Source organism: Silene latifolia, chromosome 4 (assembly GCF_048544455.1).
Source record: "Silene latifolia isolate original U9 population chromosome 4, ASM4854445v1, whole genome shotgun sequence".
NCBI lineage: Eukaryota > Viridiplantae > Streptophyta > Magnoliopsida > Caryophyllales > Caryophyllaceae > Silene > Silene latifolia.
The window spans coordinates 21,371,824-21,386,848 of NC_133529.1; positions in this window are offsets into that span (position 1 = coordinate 21,371,824).

Below are 15,025 nucleotides of genomic sequence, written 5' to 3' on the forward strand. Positions count from 1 at the left end.
TCATTTGAGGAGTGGTAGAGATTTGGAAGACCGGGAATTTGTCAAGAAAAGGAAGAGTAGTAGACCGGGTAATGTCATTGAACCTCAAATTTTGGTTGAACCTCCTAAGGTAATTGAAGAAAAGGAGGGAAAAGATGAGCTTGTGGAAATTGTTGTGGAAACTCCAAGAGTGATTGATGAACCAACAAGGGTAGTTGAAGCGCCTCAACAACAAGTGGTACGAACTTATGTACCACCGGTTCCCTTTCCACAAAGGTTGGCAAGAGCCAAACTTGAACAAAAGTATGGGAAGTTCATGGATATGATGAAGGGTATCAACATTACTATGCCTTTCATTGATGCCGTAAAGGAGATTCCAAGCTATGGCAAGTTCTTGAAGGAGCTCATCTCTAACAAAAACTCCTTGAGCCCGACAACCACGGTGAACTTATCCAAGGAGTGTAGTGCAATTCTCATGAATGAGGCTCCTCAAAAGCTTGAAGACCCGGGGAGTTTCTCCATTCCTTGTAAGATTGGAACCGTGCACATTGAGAGGGCTTTGTGTGATTTGGGGGCTAGCATTAGTCTTATGCCCCTCAAAATTTTTAAGAAGTTGAAGGGTTATGAGCTTTCACCAACAAGGGTTTCTCTCCAACTTGCGGATAGGTCGGTAAGATACCCGATTGGTCTTGTGGAGGATGTCCCGCTCAAGGTGGGGAAACTTGCATTTCCATGTGATTTCTATGTAATGGACATCCCCGAAGACTCAAATATTCCCATCATATTGGGGCGCCCATGCCTTGCTACGGGGGGTGCCATGATTGATGTGAAGAATGGGAAGCTTTCTTTGCAAGTGGGTGAAGATAAGGTTGAATTCTCCTTGAACAAGGCTATGAAAGAGCCTTCGGAAGAAAAGTCTTGTTATATGATTGATGTGGTCGAAGAATGGGTTGATATGAAGAAGTTTGATGAAGACAAGGGTTTGCAAGGGTTCCTTGAGGGCAAGGTAAAGGATTGCAAGGAGCACCGGGAGTATGCTTTAGCTATGGAAGCAACAATTGAAGAAGACCCGGACAAAGAATTTGAAAGCTTTAGAGGAGATGGTAAAAAAGAGGAGAGATCCACGCCTCCTCAAGTGGAGTTGAAACCTCTTCCCTCTACTCTTAAACATGCTTTCCTTGGCCCTAATGATACTTACCCTATTATCGTCAATAGTGCACTCAATGACACCGAACTTCAAAAATTACTTGATGTTGTGAGAAAATACAAAGATGTCATTGGGTACTCAATTGATGATATCAAGGGGATTAGCCCTTCTTTTTGCACCCATCGCATTCACTTGGAGGATGAGAGTGCATCTTCCATTGAGCCTCAACGCCGCCTTAACCCCGCTATGAAAGAAGTGGTTAGGAAGGAGGTGTTGAAGCTCTATGATGCAAGCATAATTTACCCTATCTCCGATAGTGCATGGGTGAGCCCGGTGCATGTTGTGCCAAAGAAGGGCGGGGTCACGGTAGTCACCAATGATAAGAATGAACTAATTCCAACAAGGGTCACAACCGGGTGGAGAATGTGTATAGACTATAGGCGCCTCAACAAGGCAACTAGGAAAGACCATTTCCCCCTCCCTTTCCTTGACCAAATGTTGGAAAGACTTGCCCAACATTCTCATTTTTGCTACCTTGATGGGTTTTCGGGGTTTTTCCAAATCCCGATTCACCCTAATGACCAAGAAAAGACCACATTCACGTGCCCATTTGGCACCTTTGCTTATAGGCGCATGCCCTTTGGGCTTTGCAATGCGCCGGCCACATTTCAAAGATGCATGCTAGCTATATTTTCCGAATATGTTGAGAATATCATGGAGGTGTTTATGGACGACTTCTCGGTCGTAGGCACCTCATTTGATGGATGTCTAGCTAATTTGGGTAAGGTCTTGAAGAGATGTCAAGAGAGTGGTCTAGTCTTGAATTGGGAGAAATGTCACTTCATGGTGACATCCGGGGTTGTTTTGGGTCATGTAGTGTCAAGTAAGGGCTTGGAAGTTGATCAAGCCAAGATTGAAGTGATCAAAACTCTACCCCCTCCCACTAATGTTAAAGGAATTAGGAGTTTTCTTGGGCATGCCGGTTTTTTCTGGAGATTCATTAAGGATTTTTCTTTGATTGCCCGTCCCTTAACATTGTTGCTTGGAAAAGATGTGCCATTTGAATTTACTAATGAGTGTTTGGATGCTTTCAATAGGTTGAAGGAAGCTCTCATCACCGCTCCAATTATGCAACCTCCCACTTGGGGAGAACCTTTTGAATTGATGTGCGATGCTAGTGATGTAGCGGTGGGAGCGGTGCTTGGACAAAAGAAGAATGGTAAACTCCATGCCATATATTATGCAAGCAAGACTTTGGATGAAGCTCAATCACACTACACCACCACCGAAAAGGAGCTTTTGGCGGTCATATATGCCATGAACAAGTTTCGTTCCTATTTGGTGGGTTCTAAGGTAATTGTGCACACCGATCACACGGCGTTGAGGCACTTGCTAATCAAGAAGGAGTCAAAACCACGCTTGATTCGGTGGATTCTATTGTTACAAGAGTTCGATATCGAGATTAGAGACAAGAAAGGTGTAGAAAATGTGGTAGCCGATCATCTTTCTCGGCTACTCCATGTCAAGGATAAAGATGGATTGCCAATTGATGACACATTACCGGATGATCAACTATTTGCACTTGCTTTGATGGATACCCCGTGGTACGCGGACTATGTAAATTATTTGGTATCCGGGGTCATCCCACACGGTTATGATTCCCATAAGAAAAAGAAATTCTTCCATGACCTTAAGCAATATTTTTGGGAAGAACCGTGCCTCTACAAAGCTTCTGCCGACGGGATAATTAGAAGATGCATCCCCAATGAAGAAGTCCAACCCATAATCTCTCATTGCCACGACATGCCAAGTGGAGGGCATGGTAGTTCACGAAAAACCGCCGCGAGGGTGCTCCAATGTGGATTCTTTTGGCCTTCCCTATTTCACGATGTGGCCACCTACGTCAAGAAGTGTGACAAGTGTCAAAGAAGTGGTAACATTTCAAAGAGGCATGAAATGCCAATGAACTACATACTTGAAGTGGAGGTATTCGATGTATGGGGCATTGACTATCAAGGCCCTTTTCCCTCATAAAATGGGAATGAGTATATCCTTGTTGCGGTGGACTACGTGAGCAAATGGGTTGAAGCAATTCCAACAAAGACTTGTGACGCAAAATCAGTGACCAAACTCATGGAGACAATCATATTCCCACGGTTTGGAGTTCCACGAATTGTGATTAGTGACCGTGGAACTCATTTCCGGGAAAGGACTCTTGATGCTCTACTCAAGAAGCATGGGGTGCAACATAGGCGGAGCCTTGCCTATCACCCACAAGCTAACGGCCAAGCCGAAATCTCTAACCGTGAAATCAAGATGATCCTTGAAAAAACCGTGAGCCGGTCAAGGAAAGATTGGTCTACCAAGCTTAATGATGCATTGTGGGCTTACCGGACCGCTTTCAAAACACCAATAGGAACTTCACCATTCCGGTTGGTGTACGGGAAGCCTTGCCATTTGCCGGTTGAGTTGGAGCACAAGGCTCATTGGGCCATCCGACTCCTTAACTTTGACTTGAAAAGCGCCGGGGAGAAGCGGCTACTTGACCTCAATGAGCTTGAAGAATTCAGACTAGAGGCTTATGAGAGCTCTAGGTTGTATAAGGAAAAGACCAAGCGATTCCATGACAAGGCTATTATAAGGAGGGAATTCAAGGAGGGGGATTTGGTTCTCCTCTTTAACTCAAGGTTCAAGCTATTTTCGGGAAAACTAAAGTCAAAGTGGTCGGGGCCTTTCACCGTGGTCCGAGCTTTTCCCTATGGGTCGGTTGAAGTATCCGATGGAGACCAAACATTCAAAGTAAATGGACAACGGCTAAAGCACTACATCGCCGGAACCCCTATCATCAAGAACATGAGCTCCATTGCTACCTACCTTCAAAATTATTGATTGTCATTCATAACTCCGTCGAGCCTCCGACATAAAACAAGGGCGCTTCATGGGAGGCAACCCATGCATCTTTGTATATAACTTGCATTCTAGACTAGTAGTGAGAGATTTGGAGTCGTATTTTGTCTATTTGGATTGGTGACGGAGGTCACTTTTGAAGAACACAAGCATTATTTTCATTGACCCGAAATCCCGACATCATGCGTCGTAGTAATTGAGGAAAACAAGAATCCCGTGGTCAATGAAAAAGCTCAAAGTTGAGTTGAAGAAAAATTGAGCAAATTTTGAAGAACACAACGAAAAATAGCTGTGTGTTGTGTTTTGCCGGTGGACCGGCAGCCGGCTGGTCCACCGGCAGCGAGGCCAAACAAAAATTTTGAAAAATTGAAGTAAGGGTGTGTTTTGCCGGTAGGCCGGCAGCCGGCTCACCGGCATAGCACACATGTCAAGTTGAAAAAGAAGAAGAATCGAAGATTGAGAGTGTGTTTTGCCGGTTGGTCGGCAGCCGGCTCACCGGCACAACACACCTGGCAAGGCAGAAAACATGAAGAATTGGTGGAGAGGAGTGTTTTGCGGCGAAGAGCAAGAACCGGCCCACCGTATAACACTCATACTTTGAAGTTGGGAAATTAGAATTTTGAGTGAGGAGTGTGTTTTGCCGGTAGGGCGACAGAATCTCTCACCGCATAACACACCCGTATTTGGGAAAATAAGTTGAGAGGAGTGTTTTGCGGGGTGGACCGGCAGCCCCGGTTGGTCCACCGCAATGCGAGGTCAAAAATTTTGAAGGAGAAATTCGAAAAATAGAAAATAGGGGAGTGCGTTTTACCGGCAGACCGGCTGCCGGTTCACCAACCGGCAAAACGCACCATCAGACCAAATTAAAACACGCGATAACCCCTTTTCCTCATTTCATTTCTTCTTTCTTCCTTCATCTTTCCTCCTTATTTTTCCCCCTTTTTTCAACCCTAACTCCATTAAAACTCAATCAAACTTCCTCCTACCTTCACCAATCTCCTCCAATCATCAAGATGGCCTGAAGAAGAACAAGGGCGGACATTGCTAGAGATCAAGCCGATTTGATTGCTCGAGCCGCAACCGATACTTACCCCGATCCGGACTTTCCCACTGTCGAGTTTACCACACCTACGCAGAAGGGTAAGTTTATTCTCTTTAAAAATCGTCCCCTCACCCCTACTAAGTTCCTTCATCATCCGTCTTTGTGTACCCTTGGGATTGCTAGGGAGACGGAAGCTTTGTTTACGGGGTGTGGTATGAGGGGCATATTTTCCATGCATGAGTACACTTACCCCCGGATTACATGGGAATTTTTGAGTAGTCTTAAGATTAACAAGCACCAGCAAACTGGGATGGTGGCCACTCTTAGTTTTAGACTAATGAACCGGGAACACAACATCACTTTGGGTCGGTTGGCTCAAATTTTTGGGCTAGAAAATGCGGCGTCGCATACCCCACCCGCTGATTTTCACTACTCCCGTGTTTGGAAGGCGATTTCGGGCCTTGATGATCAACCTGGGGTAAAAAGGCCCGCGATGAGTTGCCACAATCCCGTCATTCGGGTGTGGCATAGATGTATGGGGTGCACCGTTCTTGCGGTAGATGAGCCATGGGTGTTTAGGACCCACGAGCTTGAAATTTTGGGGTCCTACTTGTTCACGAAACCCACCCCCTTACGAATTAATGTGGCTCACTACCTAGCCCTTAATCTATCCAAGATTGCTAGTTCTCCGGGGCATAGAACCCCGATACATGTGGGTGGCATGATCACCCGAATTGCCCGCAACTTGGACCGTCCGGTTGACCTTTCCACGATGAATTGGATACCCGGGGACACCTACTTGACAAAGCACTACATGGCCACCAAGCTTGAGTGGTTCAAGGTAAGCCCCATTGACGATCTTGAATATTGGCAAATCAATCATAAGAATTCAATCCGGCTTCCAAATGTTACCGAGGTAAAAATTGAAAAGGACAAGGAGTTCTATCTCCTTGATATTGAAGAAGACCCTCCCACCGACCAACCTCCTCCCAATATCCCACGGGTTTATTCTAGGGACCGTAGACGCGACACTCCCTCCTCCCTACGTTATGCCGCACCTCAAACTCACCAACCACCACCATGGCAATTTCAACAAGGGGAGGCCTCCTCCTCGGGTCAACCTACTTATCCACCCTTACCTCCGTCTCTCACCGAATGGATGGAGAGGATGGACATTGCCACGGCGAAGGCCGCTAGTGAGAGGGACGTGTTGGGGAGAAAGTTGGACCGGATATACTATGATCAAGCTACCGGTACTTATCCCATCTATGATGATTTTTGTTGACGGGATTACGTGGGCTATGAGGACCCTCACCCCTCTTATTTCACTTGGCCCGATGGGAACTACCCAAAGGATGGGAGTATGGTCCGCGGAGGCTTTAACCTCCAACCGGACTACTTTGCGCGACCAGTTTTCCCGCCTATGCCCGAGTCTAGACCGGAGGGGCATGATGCCCAATGGTTAGGGGGAGTTCGGCCCTATTTTGCTAGTGATGCGGGTGCGTCGGGGTCTGGTGGTGGTTTCACGGGAGGTGATGGAGGTGTGATGAACATGAGTGGAGACTTCACGGGAGGTCTTATGGGTGCCGGCGGTAGTGGAGGTAACTTCACCTTCAACCCCGAGGATTTAGTCCAAGGCTCCGATTTAAATACCGGAGATGATATCAATGATGAAGATTTTGATGATGTGATGGGGTCTTAGTCCCAAGAGGCCGAGTTGATGGCCTATTATTACTCCCTTTTCAAATCCAAAGCCTTTGGTATGCTCCTTACAATCAATCCAAATGACAAGTATGATCTCTCCCTTTTATCCAAATTTCTCATTCATGTTTAAATTTTTCGCATGCATTTAGTTGATAATTCATTTAGTTGCATCATCATATAGGATTGCATTAGATTTCAATTTTGTAATATATTGTCACATTTAGTAATTGCATTCACTTAGCATAATTTGCATTGTCATTTCAATTATGCATATAGAATAAAGCATGCATTGCATTTTCAAAATAAAAAAAAAAACTAAAAAATTGAAAAATGACAAAAACCGCCAAAAACATGTTATTTTATTTCACTAAATTGCCCTCCCATGTCTATAAATAAGTGTGGGGAGGGCCTAAAAAAAAACAAACATATGTCTTTTAATTTGTACTCCCTCCACACATTTATTTCCATTTGGAAGTAATGTAAATAAATAAGTGTGGGGAGGGAGTTCTCATATCAAAAACCCAAAAATATGTCTTTTTAATTTTTCAAAACCAAAAATCACAAAAATATGTTATTTTCCCTTTGAAAAATCAAAAATCAAAAAAAATATGTTCATTTCTTTTTCTTATTCACTCCCTATGCTTTTGTCCATTGAGGACAATGTACATCTCAAGTGTGGGGAGGGAAATATCACTCTTGTGAATATTTGTTTATAATTGTAAATGTTTATTAAATTAGATAAAACGCCTAAAAATTGAAAAATTTCTGAAAATTCAAAAAAAATTTGCATCGTATATATATGTTTTGTCTAACCTTTTGGCTTGGCACATTGACTACTTGAGGCAAAAAGGAGCTAGAAGACCGCTCGGTATAACCCTTCCTATCTCTTGCTCCTTTTTACTATTCTTTCTTTTTGGTATCTTGGATATTTTGAAGGAGAATGGGAATTTTGTTGCTTTGGGTGTCTCCTTGGGAGACCGTTTGGAATCTTGGTGTTGATGTGCTGCTAGGTTTAGCCAATTTGTTGCACGTTTCATTTCATGTTTGTTTAAATTTCCGCATGCATTTGTTCACATGTAAATACTTGTTGCATTTCTTTCTTTTGCATTCGAGTTTGTAAATAAGTTTTTAAGGAAAAGCATGGTCAAAGGAAGGGAACCAAGTACCCCCATGATGAACTAATGTGCCCAATTGTGCCTTTCCCCTCCTCGTGACTCGCGCCCGTGGCCTCTTAGTTAGCCGAGGAAGGAGGGCTTGACCAATGAGTTTAGACCGATCTTGTGAGACCTAGGGCCGTAGACTAGACCTTCGGCTCGACTTAGCTACTCAAAAGTAAGGGTAGAGCCTCCTAGGGCGGGTACATTCATACCCCGCCCTCATCTAGGTTCGAGAGTAGGTCTCCTCGCGGGGCGTGTCACATCACTACGCATAAGTGTGTCGCATCGTCCTTAGATCATGAAATTGCATTTCATTTTTGTGCATATGATATGAAGCAAAAATCAGTTTTTATGAACCCCTCATAGCCAAATAGCCTTGTTTTATTCCCTACATTGTTTCCTTTTTTTGATTCACTCCCTTTGAGCTTAGCCTTTTCATTTGGCAAACCCACCAAAATAGCTACATTCCCATAACCACCCTCCCTTAATCAAGAATTGGTCGGTTTTTGTAGTTGTGTTGTAGGAGGTGATTTGGGGGATAGTGATGGATAGTACACATATCCATTTGGGTCGGAATTCGGTATGGTTTGGCTTTATTTATAAATAAGAGGTTTCGAAAAAAAAAAAGAAATGAAAAACAAAATAGAAAAGTGAAAAAGTCATGAAAAATCAAAAAATGAGTTATGTTGTATATATTTGTTTGTTGTCAAGAAAAAGAAAAAGGCAAGCAACACCCCTACTCATCATTAAAAGGGGTAGAAAAAGCCGTTGCTAAATAAAAAGGGGCAAATTGATGTTTTTCCAAAGATGAGTCGGGTTTACACATTTTTTGCATGGCTTGGAAACCGAGTCGGTGTTACGGTGTAGACGTTACCATTTGTTGAAATAAAAGGAGTTTTAGCGAATTTTTCCTACTTGAGTTGGGTTTATGCAATTTTTGCATAGTTTTGGTCATCATTGCTATGTTAGGGCATAGACGTGTCTCATGTGTTGCAATAAGAGATGGGATGTGATGTGTCGACGATTCTTGATTTGAGCCCCACATATCCAAACGGTGCTTGCACCAATCCCGTTTCGACCTTCTCCTCAGCCCCGTTGTAACCCTTGCTTCATGTTTTGTGCATTTTCCCGTTGTTTGCATTTCATAGGACATAGGACGGTGTTACACATTAGATTGCGGGCACGTTTTCGCTAGTCGAGTTAGTTGAGTGATTTTGGTTACTTTTTGTCACAAAAATCACCTTGTTCTTTCATTGAGTGACGAGTGAAAACCGTGAGGATGTCGTTGCCTTGGTCCCCTTAGTCATGGGTACTTTGGTCGAATCTTGTGTCGGCCTTGTAATTCTCGGCGGACTTGCCCTTTCTTCCCTTTCCCCGCTCTTGAATTTGTTTCTTGAGCATTGGTCACACAAGGGTTGCTTTTGTCACATTTAGGGGTTGGCACCTCAATTGGCACCTCGAGACTCAGTACTCCCGACCGAGACCATGTTTTGTTATTTGAAAAATCCGACCACTTAGATGAGGAAAGTGGATCATTTTGTTAGATGCATTCTATTTGTTGATTATGTGCTTTCATGATGAATGTGTCAAAAGTTTTGTAGCAAGACCCAACTTGCCTTGCAATAGGGCACTCTCCCCTCATGGGTGTCAAATTGTGAGTTGAAGGGGCGTTGAGTGCGCTAATACTCGATCGGCTTAAGTAGTAGTTTAGTTGAGTGATGCTTATATTGTGCATACACTCTCCGTATCCATCATAATAATGCTTTGTACATTTGGTTTTGGGACTTACTCGGGGACGAGTAAGGCTTAAGTGTGGGGAGGTTTGATATACGATTAATTTACCTCTAATTCCCTCTTTCTTTTATGCATACCGACTCTTATCGAGTCGGTTTCGGGTGTTTTTCCTTGCATATTGTGCCCAATACCCGTACTTGTTACCGTGTGTGTCCTTTTGTAGGAAACGACCTAAGTATGGAGAAATTGGGGCAAGAAAGGCACCCCATTGCCTTTACATGAAGAAGAGGGGAAGAAATGGTGAAGAGTGTGTTTTGCCGGCAGACCGGCAGCCGGTCTAGCCACCGGCAAAACACACCCCAGAGGATCACTTAAGATTTTGAAGAAAAGCTGAGGAATGTGCTTTGCCGGCAGGCCGGCAACCGGTCCACCGGTAAAGCACAGCAAATGGAATTAATTGAAGATTTTGGTGAAAAACAAGCTTGGCCTCGCTACCGGTAGGAGCACCGGCAGCCGGTCAACCGGCATTACGCACCATAAAGAAGAAGTAGAAGTCCTGAAGAGTGTGTTTTGCCGGCAGGCCGGCAACCGGCCCACCGGCAAAACACAGATGCCAGCTATTTTTAAATCTTTGCACGGTTTTGCCGGTAGGATCACCGGCTGCCGGTGCACCGGCAAAACGCAGCAGACGGGATTTGGGCTTTTCTTCCCTTTTTCTTCCTAATCTTGGACAAGCCTATAAATACCCCCTCTTAAACCCTTTTGTACACACAACCCTATATCCAGAATTTTTACCCTTTCAAGCTTTAAACTTTCTTAATCTCTTTGTTAATCTTTCCTTAATTAGAGAAGTTCTTCAATCAATTAGTGATTGAATTTGGGTTTGTAAGAAGATTGAAGGATTTTCTTCTTTATTATTTCTATCCAAATTCCTCTTTCACTATTTTGTTGGTATTAATTCTCTCCCTATTTTCATTTGTTTACATTTTTTTGTTCTTCTTTTATGTTTGTTTGATTGTTTATGTTAAGATTATTGGTGTTGTTTGTTTGTTGTTGTTAATTTCATCATTGTTTATCTTTTCATTGTTCATCTTTCCTTTGTTTCTCTTTCATTTGTTCTTCCTTGGGTAGTTGTCCTCAAAGACTTAATCTTTGAGTTGAATTGGTTAAAGATTGTGTCTTTAGGTTTAATCACTCTTGTTATTAGATTAAATCATCTTTCCTTTACACCTATTGTTAGATTGTTGCATGTTTAGAAGTGAATTTCATCTTCCCACCATGTTTGTGACCAAAGTTTCCATCTTTATTGTCTATTTTACAATTAGGACCATGATTAGTGAGTAGTCTCCCACTAGGGCTCGGTTTGACCCAACATGAGTAATTTCACTAATTGAATTTCATAAAGGCTAATTATTTGGGGAAATTGGTGAGGGTAGGTTAGAGGATTGACTTGGTTTAAGGGTTGACTTTTGGGTAGTGTTGACTTACGACCCTTGACCACCAACGAGAGTTGGTTAGGTCGTGATTTGGATACCCGTGATTTGACCCTATTGTTGACCTTGGTTGAGACCGAAAGGGAGAACCGGGGTAGAACACCTCTAATCTAGCGTTTGAAATCGACCCTCGAGAGAGGGAGTGGGATGACCCGGGAATTGACGGGGCTTAATGACCTTAGCAAATATTGGACTACCTTGGGAATAATGCATGTTTTTGGGGTAGTCGGGTATTGAGTTAGGGATTCCGACCTTCGAACCCGAGAGGGGGGTTGGTGGGTAGCACTAGTGTCCTATTTCGAACCCGAGAGGGGGGTCTTAGGCGAATTAGAGTCGTCACCTCCTCACCTTCCTACCCTTGTGATTAGCCTAGAGATTTGATTGTGTGGAATTACGAATTGTTTGGGAAGAACCGAGTCTTAGGCCTTTTAATTATTTGATTTACAACTTAGTTCTATCTTGCTCACTTTTTATTCTCTTGTTTAATTGCATTTCATTTTATTTTGTCTAATTTAGTTATTAGATTAATTCTCTCTACCCTTATTTTCGACTTAGCTAAACGATAGGATTAGAACAATTAGTAGTCTTCTCAACTCCTTGTGGGATCGACCCTTAATAGTGTACAACGATAAAATCGTGCACTTGCGAGGTATAGCTTGATACCATCATCCGCCCTTTGAGAAGCCACCCATGCTGCCTCGTCCAGCTCCATATGACTTCACCGCGATTGTTGCCTCATTCTTCTCCTCCTTCACCTTTGTCATCGTGGTGTGGCTTTGTTCTCGAAGTATTAATGAATATGCCCAGGTAAGGGACGTGATTGGATCTTCCATCAGAAAATTGGTACGGATGTTTCCATATAATGCCGTATCGAGGCCCATAAAAAATTGACGAGCCTTCTCCTCCTCCCGTTCCTTAGCCAACATGGATGCCGCGCCACAAGTACAATTCGAAAGTCGACTATAGTTTGCGAGTTCATCCCATATAGTCTTCAAACGAGTGTAATACTCGACGAATAATTGTCGCCATTGTTTACACTCGTTCAATTCGCCTTTCAATTGATGGATTCGTGGTGCATTCCCTGTCGAGAATCGATCTTTTAACTCTGGCCATATTTCTGCAACCGTTAACGTGAACGTTATACTTGAGTGAAGCTTTGGATCTATAACGTTTCTTAGCCACGCTTTCAACATGGCATTGCACTGTCGCCACTCGCCATGCCACCATGTGAACCCCCGCAATAAACGTAACATAAAACTAGTAAAATGCAGCGGAACTTATGAAATTTTTAAAACTTTTTAAGGTCAAAGCGCGGGTTCAATAAAACATAAAGAAATGAAAAGTTAAGAAAAGGCTTTTATACAAATATTAACTTAATTAAATGAATGCAAGGGATTCCGATCCCTTGATAACACACAAATACGGTACTATACATTACTAGAAACTACCACGTGTAGGGCCAATCATTATAAGTACAACGCTCGCTAGCTCACTCGTCGTAAACCCCAAATAAGCACCAACCTACAACCTGTTCATTCATAAAATGAATGCCACAGTCAGTGGAGAGTAACTCAGGGTTCTCCCAGCCATATTATATCAAAACATAGATGAACAAAAACATATTATAGCATATGAGGCATAGTCAATATTCAATACGTGTGAACAATATCCAATACATGTGAGGTTAAACAAGAACAATGGCATATGAGACATACGTGTGAGACAAACCGACCAATGCATCATACATGGTAACACAACTCTAAACAAATCATAGATATCATGCGCAATCGGTAACAGAAGGCGTAGATACCTCATTTCTGCACCTCCCGCAAACCACCTGGTGATGATTGGGCCGCATGTTAGGTACGCGGAACGATTTGTGACAGTTCGTAAGTTTATCGTCAAGTGATTGCTCAAACACTGATGTCTACCTCTTAATTGTTATCTACGCGCCGATACGGTCGTTTTGACAGTAATTAGAGTACATTTGGAGTCCGGGCCTAAAACCGTCTCCATTTTCTGATAACCGCTAAATCCCGAGTCAGAATGTTCTGTAATGTTCCGGATATTTCTTTTCCATATTTCACAATCTTTTGATCTTTGGCAAAGAATTTCCCGTAATATTCACACAAAATATTAAGGAAAATAAGATTAATCCGTTATTCCATAAATTAAACACGGAAAACTTTCTTCCGCAGGAGGAAACCACCTGGGAACAGACGCAGCAGGTGCTGCGCCTCTTCCAAGAGACGCAGTGCATGCTGCGCCTCTTCCCAGGTCCTTTTCTGCGTATTTTTCGTATCTTTTCATATCTTTTCGAGATTCACTTCCAAAGTCTCTCCGAAAACCCTAATTCCTCCACGTGATTAGTATAAATAGGAGCCTTCGCTCCTCATATTTCTCACGCGAGTGTCCGCCCTTCTCTTCTCCCTTTGCATTCTAGACCACGTTCTTACCTTTTGGCGTCTACGTGCTTGAACATTCGACCACGTAAGCTCGGATTCTTCTGAGTACCAGCCTCGTTTGCATGACCGACCAATTTGACCAACTCCACCATAATCAACTGAACTTATCTTAATCGTTTTCCTCTTACGAGGGCACTTTCGTTACATTCGAGTCGAGCATCATTAAAACGTTAACTTAGTTTATCTCGTTTCATCAAACATGTAAGTCTGAGGGTGTAAATCCCTATTTTATTATTGTTATTTACTTTTTGTATGATTAATGTAAGATTTATGTCGAAAGTACTTCTTAAAACCGATTTCTAAAACCCTTTGTTTAAAACCCTTTTTACGGATTATGAGAGGACAACCGTCGAGAAAGGACGCAGCAACTGCTGCGCCTCTTCGAAGGGACGCAGCACCTGCTGCGCCTCTTCGTGAGGCTGCCGCAGTTCCTGCTTCCTTTCTTCTTCCTTCGTCTTCTGTCACTTCGTTCGTTTTCTCATTTTCTTTCGTTTATTGTTCTTTGTTCATATGACGATTTTAACATAATTTAACATATTATTTATCATTGTTAGTATATAATTCATCATTAATTCCCGAATTAAATCCCTTATAACCAATATTTGCGGGTTTTCGTCATTAAAATCAATCCGGGTTGTAGAGATTCGATTCATTCATATTGAGTCTCTGGAATTCGATCTTTGGTATATTTCCATCTGTCTATTGTCGTATCCGTCATTAATTCATCATTAATTTAACCTATTTAGTTCACCCATGTCACTAATCAATCTTTCATTCATGTAATTAATTTGTCCACATTCGTTTCATCCATGTTTTATCGTTTTTATGACTCATTCACATGTAATTAATGTATTAAATCACTTTCATCCGAGTCGAATATCGTAATCACTCATTAAATTCACCCAAGAATATTAACGATTTGCAGTTCCGGCTTCACAGCCAGAACTCAGCCTTGGAACAGACGCAGCAACTGCTGCGCCTCTTCCAGAGGGCGCAGCTCTGCTGCGCCTGTTCCAGGTTGACTTCTGTCTCTGAACTTCCGTTCTTCCTTGACTTAGTTTAATTAGTTTACGTATTTGATTAACTATTATTCGTATTATCGCTTAATTCCTGTTCGTTAATTCGTTTGTTTATTCTTTCCCAAATTGTCCGTTTTAAAAGTATTTTCGACATAAATCATTGAATCCGATGTAATTATTGTAACTTTCATTATTGTATTTATTGTATTTCTTTTATTGTCCCATTTGTATGCCTTCACATGTAATTGAACTTAAATTCCTACTTTGACATTTATTGTTTGCTAAATTAATTGTTCACCGACTTAGTATTAATTCTCACATGCTAGGATTAAAACTTGGATGTTGCATTGCATGCATATAATCGACAATATATCGAGT